The following is a 6455-nucleotide window of genomic DNA, read 5'->3' as shown; positions in this document are numbered from 1 at the left end:
AAATGGAGAAAATGAAAAGCAAACAATATACAAAGCTTGAGATAAATCAAATTATTCACAATACAAATACTATTCATAAATTCTAAACAACTTCTGATATTTTTCTACCATAATTATATTTTTTTTTGGTGCCACTTCCACTAAAACTAGAAGGCCTTGAAAAATTATATCTAATACTCCTCATATCCTTAAGGTAGAATGTAACTAGAGAGTTGATGTAGTCATATATGTAACACTTATTTCAAATATTTATTAATTTTTTAAATTAACCCTATTGATCTTTCCTCAACAATACAATAATCAAGTAAGAGAGGGAAGAAGGGAATAAGAAAAATGAATAGAATGTTGTAAAAAACATATCGTATTAACTAATTTAACTAATATATTTAATTTACTCAAATTTATTAATTACGTCTTATATTTAATTTACTAAAGATGTAGAGCCCTGGAGCATCAAGTGATGAAGACTATATTTTTCACCATATTCTGTACAAATCTCTCCATCTTTACTATTCACAGGTTCATTGTTCAAAAACATAAATCATTTGCATCATGAGGTCATTAGCTCATAAACAAGGGATACTACGACAATAAGTTGATAACTAATATATTTAATTTATGGTTTGTTTGATTATATTCTCAATTTCGTTTTTCTTCAAGCAGTTTTCTGTTACGGATCAAATAACAGTTACGCAAATGGCTTACTGAATGACAAGCTGCATTAATTCATTGATAGTAAATACATCTCAATCATCCAGTTACAGTATGAAATTCAGTAACCAAAATAGCAGAAAATACTAAAGAAGAAGAGAGGGTAACCACACGGGTCCAGAGGGAGAAACAGAATAACAGAATGGCAGAGGGAGAGGAGACCACGTAACAACTTTTCCACACCCCACCACTCATTGCTGATCATTGCTTTATTCTCTCAATTTCCACGTGAGGCGACGCTCACGTGAGCTGCGACGTACCCCGGATAGGTCCTTCAGCCCCTGTGGAATTTTCAATGCCACGCTGGACCGTGACATGTCCCCCCTGTAGGAGAGAGACCTTGTCCCCAAGGTCAAATGAGGGGTGCAGCGCATGAAATTCATCAAGATATTCCCATGACGCATCATTGGCGGTGTCCCAGCGGACCAGAACTTGAGGTACCCATTTATCACCACGTTGAACCGTGCGACTGTTCAGAATTTCCTGTCGTTGTATAAGAGGACCCTCCAAGTCGGACAACAAAGGCAGCGGAATATAAGCAGTGTTTGTAGGCCCTTCACACTTCTTAAGCAGGGAAACATGAAAGACAGGGTGTATGCGGGCAGAAGGCGGTAGAGTTAAGCGATAAGCCACAGTTCCTATTTTCTGTTCTACAGGAAAGGGCCCAAAGTAACGTAAAGATAGCTTGTGATGCTTACGCAGAGCTACTGAATGTTGACGATAAGGTTGCAATTTGACAAAAACCAGATCACCAACTTCAAAATGCACCTCAGTACGCTTCTTATCGGCAAATCTCTTCATACGGAGTTGAGCCTTGAGTAGATTCTGTTTGAGTCGGTCTAAAATGCAATCCCGCTGCTGTAGTTGCGTGAATAAATCAGGCGGCAAACCATCTGAATGAGCAACTGTCAGGAGCACTGGTGGGTCTCGACCATAGATTGCCTTGAATGGAGACATACCTATAGCAGAATGAAAGGCAGTATTATATGAGAACTCAGCCCATGGTAGATAGTCTAGCCACAACTTGGGGCAGTCAAATACAAAGCACCATAGGAACATCTCAAGGCATTTATTGAGGGCCTCGGATTGTCCATCTGTTTGTGGATGGTAAGATGAACTCATACACAACTCAGTCCTATGTAACTTAAACAACTGTTTCCAGAAGCTCCTAACAAAAACCTTATCTCTATCTGAAACTATAGTCTTGGGGAATCTGTGCAACTTAACTACGTTTTGGATGAAGGCTTCTGCCACTTGATGGCTTGTGAAAGCTGCCTTTAATGGTACAAAATGAGCATATTTAGAGAGACGGTCCACTATCACAAAAATCACCAAAAACCCTTTTACCACAGGTAAGGAAGTAATGAAATCCATAGCGATATCCTCCCATATAGCGTGAGGAATTGGGAGAGGTTCTAATAAACCAGCAGGACTGGTCTGCAAATGCTTCGCTTGTTGGCAAACCAAACAATTCTTAACAAATTGAGCAACCTCTCGTCGCATGTTAGGCTAGTAAAACCAGGTGGCCAATCGCTGGAAAGTGCGAAAAGCTCCTGCATGTCCCCCTATAACCGAAGCATGAAATTCCAATAATAAGCGGTGGATCAGATCTGGGCAGTTTGTAGGAAGAACCAAGCGCCCACGCCAGAACAAACAGCCATCCTTGACAGAATAATCCGGGTTGAGTAGAGGATTCTCCTCACACCGTCGTAGTTCATCTTGTAAGGAGGTCGACGTACGGACAGCAGTTAATATTTCATCCATCAAAGTGGATTGGACCTGTACGAGAGCCATATGTGTGACTCTGGACAAAGCATCAACAGCAAGGTTGGTCTTACCAAGTTTATACTCAATGGAAAAATCATAACCCATCAACTTAGGCAAGTAGGCTTCCTGTTTTGGCGTTTGAATAACCTGCCCCTTCATGTGCTTTAAACTTTCTTGATTAGTTCGTATAATGAAGTGGTGACCAAATAAGTAGTGTCTGAATTTGGCGACGGCCTGTGTTATCGCATACAGCTCTCTCACATAAGCTGACTGAGCCTGCATACGGGCTGAGATTTGCTTTGAGAAATAAGCTATGGGGTGTCCTTCTTGGCTAAGGACGGCGCCAATGCCTTTACCTGAAGCATCTGTCTCTACCACGAAAGTCTTCTTGAAATCAGGTAGGACTAGTAGAGGGGCACTGGTTAAAGCTGTTTTCAGCTTCTAGAACGCTTTCTCTGCTTCATGAGACCACTCAAAAGCATCTTTTTGCAGCAATTGAGTCAAGGGGCTAGCCAACATAGCATAATGGTTCACAAATCTTTTGTAGTAACCAGAAAGCCCTAAGAAACCCCGTAGTTGTTGCACATTGTGTGGTGTAGGCCATTCCAGCACTGCTTGCACCTTTCGAGGGTCCATTTCAACTCCTTGAGCAGATATGATGTGACCCAAATACTCCACTTTGGTACGGCCGAATGAACATTTTGAGAGTTTGGCAAATAGTCTGTGGGTTACCATCAATCCCAACACCTTATCCATATGCTCTAGATGTTGCTGCCAGTCTGCACTATAGATAAGTATGTCATAAAAAAAAATCAGTACAAACTTTCTAAAAAATGGACGAAATACCAGATTCATTAATGCTTGAAAAGTTGCAGGGGCATTGGACAACCCAAAGGGCATTACTGTCCATTCATATAACCCTTGGTGGGTCCGGAAAGCTGTTTTCTCTTTGTCATCAAGATGCATCAATACTTGGTGGTATCCTGAGCAAAGATCCAGTTTAGTATAGAACCTTGAACTGCCTAACTCATCAAGTAATTCCTCAATAGTAGGCATGGGGAAAGAGTCTTTGACTGTTACTGCATTTAGTGCCCTGTAGTCAACACAGAAGCGCCACGTCCCATCCTTCTTTTTGACCAATATAACCGAAGCAGAAAAAGGACTTAAACTGGGCTGGATAAAACCCTCCTCTAATAACTCAGCAACCATCTTTTCAATTTCAGCTTTCTGACTATATGGGTAACGGTAAGGCCTCACTTTAATCGGTCCTGTACCCTCTTTCAATATGATCCTGTGGTCCCGTTCCCGTTGCGGGGGTAAGCCATTTGGTTTCTCAAAAATTTCTTGGTACTTATCCAATATTGACTGCATTTCTACTGTGACAGTGTCGTTATCGGACTCATCACCTGGTGTTTCAATTTCTATAAAATTCTGTAAGAGATAACATTCAAGCACTGCATCCATTTGCACCAATCGATGCATCTAATGGTATTCGGCATTTTGCATTATTGGGGACCGTATCCCCCTTAAAGTGATAAAATCATCATTGTGGTAGAATTTGATGTACGCGTTCCCAATTGCATAATTAGACACATGGGGGCCCAAGGTTGCCAACCATGAAGCACCGATTACTACATCTGAGCCTGCTATTGCTAATACAAAGGCAGGAAATTCTAGGAGGTATCCTTGTACTTGCACAGCTACTTTTCGGATGATTCCCTCCCTTTTCATTGCATTACCATCCCCAACCATGACTCTTACGTTTCTAACCGGTTCGATAGGCAGTTTCAAAAATTTGGCGATTCGAGGATGAATAAAGCTATCAGAGCTACCACCATCAAGTAGAATTTGTACCTCGTTTCCCCCAATTTTTCCAGTGAATCGGATAGTAGCCTTACCTGGAGACCCCCGGTATGCATGTAGTGAGAGATGATGGATCAAAAGCGGTTCCCCATCATCGCCTTCCTCCTCTTCGACCCTCACTGATTCCTGCTTCTGGTCGACCGTATCCTTATCACACTCAATAAGCATATATTGCTTATTTGGACATTTGTGCCCCGAAGAGAACTTCGTATCACAGGTATAACACAAGCCTTTCTCCCTGCGGACTATCATCTCGGCAGGTGTCATTTTCTTCACCGTGGTCAACGGTTTAATATTCGGGGTTGGCAGCAGCGGCGGTAAGGAGCTTCTGTTTCCAGTAGCGTTGGCGAGCTTCAACCCCGCTCCAGAAGGATTGATTACAGATTTACTCTTCCCCACCGTGGAGCCCGCGTTAGTTGCATCGAATAGCTTGGTGATTTCCATCGCCCTATGCAAAGAAGTTGGCCTGCGTGCTATTACCTCTCTACGGATTTCAGCTTTCAGACCGCTGGTGAAACAGTCGACGAGAGCTTCATCTGATATTCCTTCTGTGCGATTCGCTAGGGTCATGAACTGTCGGCAATATTCCTCCACCGTTTTGGCCTGTGTCAGTTTGAATAGTTTGGACTTGGGCTGCTCCAGTAATGAGGGCCCAAATTCCTGCTCCACAGCTCTGACTAATGAAGCCCAGTTGAAAATCGTTTTCGATTTCTGTAGCATCTGGAACCAGGGAATGACGTCTCCCTCCATGTTAATCGCTGCCAGTACCAAGCGATGAGGATCCGGCGTTTCATAATAAGCAAAGTATTGTTCAGCTCTGAAAATCCAATTCTCTAGATCAGTCCCGTCAAACTTCGGAAAATCGACCTTAATCTGTTTAGAAAAAAATGTTTGACTATGGTTGCCGTAGGACCCCGAATGCGACTCATGCGACGCATTAGTGGATGCCACTTGCTGAACCAGCTTCTCGGTAGTCTTTTGTTGGGCTTCTAAATCCTTGCTCAAGCTGCCTCAAACCTCTCAAATCTCGCATCAGGCGCTCGCACCAGTGTTTCTATAGCTGCCTCGATGCGTTCTAATCTCGCATCCATTTTATCAAACTTCACGTTCGAATTCACTTCCATTTGTTCAATCTTCGAATTCAATAATGATTCCGTCTGTTTCATATGTTCGTTCATGCCTTTCACGTCAGCTTGGAGTTCCTTGAATCTGGTTGCCTCTGCCATCCTCTCAATGAGAGCACCAAATGTTACGGATCAAATAACAGTTACGCAAATGGCTTATTGATTGACAAGCTGCATTAATTCATTGATAGTAAATACATCTCAATCATCCAGTTACAGTATGAAATTCAGTAATCAAAATAGCAGAAAATACTAAAGAAGAAGAGAGGGTAACCACACGGGTCCAGAGGGAGAAACAGAATAATAGAATGGCAGAGGGAGAGGAGACCACGTAACAACTTTTTCACACCCCACCACTCATTGCTGATCATTGCTTTATTCTCTCAATTTCCATGTGAGGCGACGCTCACGTGAGCTGCGACGTACCCGGATAGGTCCTTCAGCCCCTGTGGAATTTTCAATGCCACGCTGGACCGTGACATTTTCTGTAACAAGTTTTGAGAACAAAAATACCAAAAAAAAAAACCTGTTATTTGACGGTTGTCCTAAAAATCACATCTAAAAGCAAAAGGAAATGGGCCTGCTTCCAACACAAAAAGTAAGCCCAAAAAGAATCAGATCTATGGAAAACTTTAATTAAATGGTTTCACAAAGAAAGTTAAACATGTCAGCTGGCAGCACCAGTGAGAATATTGAATCAACTATACTTGGTTAATATCTTCCTATGCTTTTTGCTCGAGATAATGGATGTAGCCTAAGTCGCTGTTGTGTAAATCAACAAAGAAAGGGGGGTTCGAGACGCAAAATCTCTGGATATGTACATCTCTTGATAAAATAAACCAGCTGTTCAAGCATGTGAAAAGATAATGATAAATAATACTCATCTGGTCTTTAATATAAGATCTATTTAACTAATTTGGTTAAATTAAGGAAGTTAGGTAAATTAGTTAATTATAAAAAATATGAAATGTTTTTTCTAAAATACCGTAA

This window comes from Neltuma alba, unplaced genomic scaffold (genome assembly GCF_004799145.2).
Source record: "Neltuma alba isolate B1F8T4 unplaced genomic scaffold, ASM479914v2 tig00010787_pilon, whole genome shotgun sequence".
Taxonomy (NCBI): domain Eukaryota; kingdom Viridiplantae; phylum Streptophyta; class Magnoliopsida; order Fabales; family Fabaceae; genus Neltuma; species Neltuma alba.
This window is presented reverse-complemented; position numbering follows the sequence as displayed.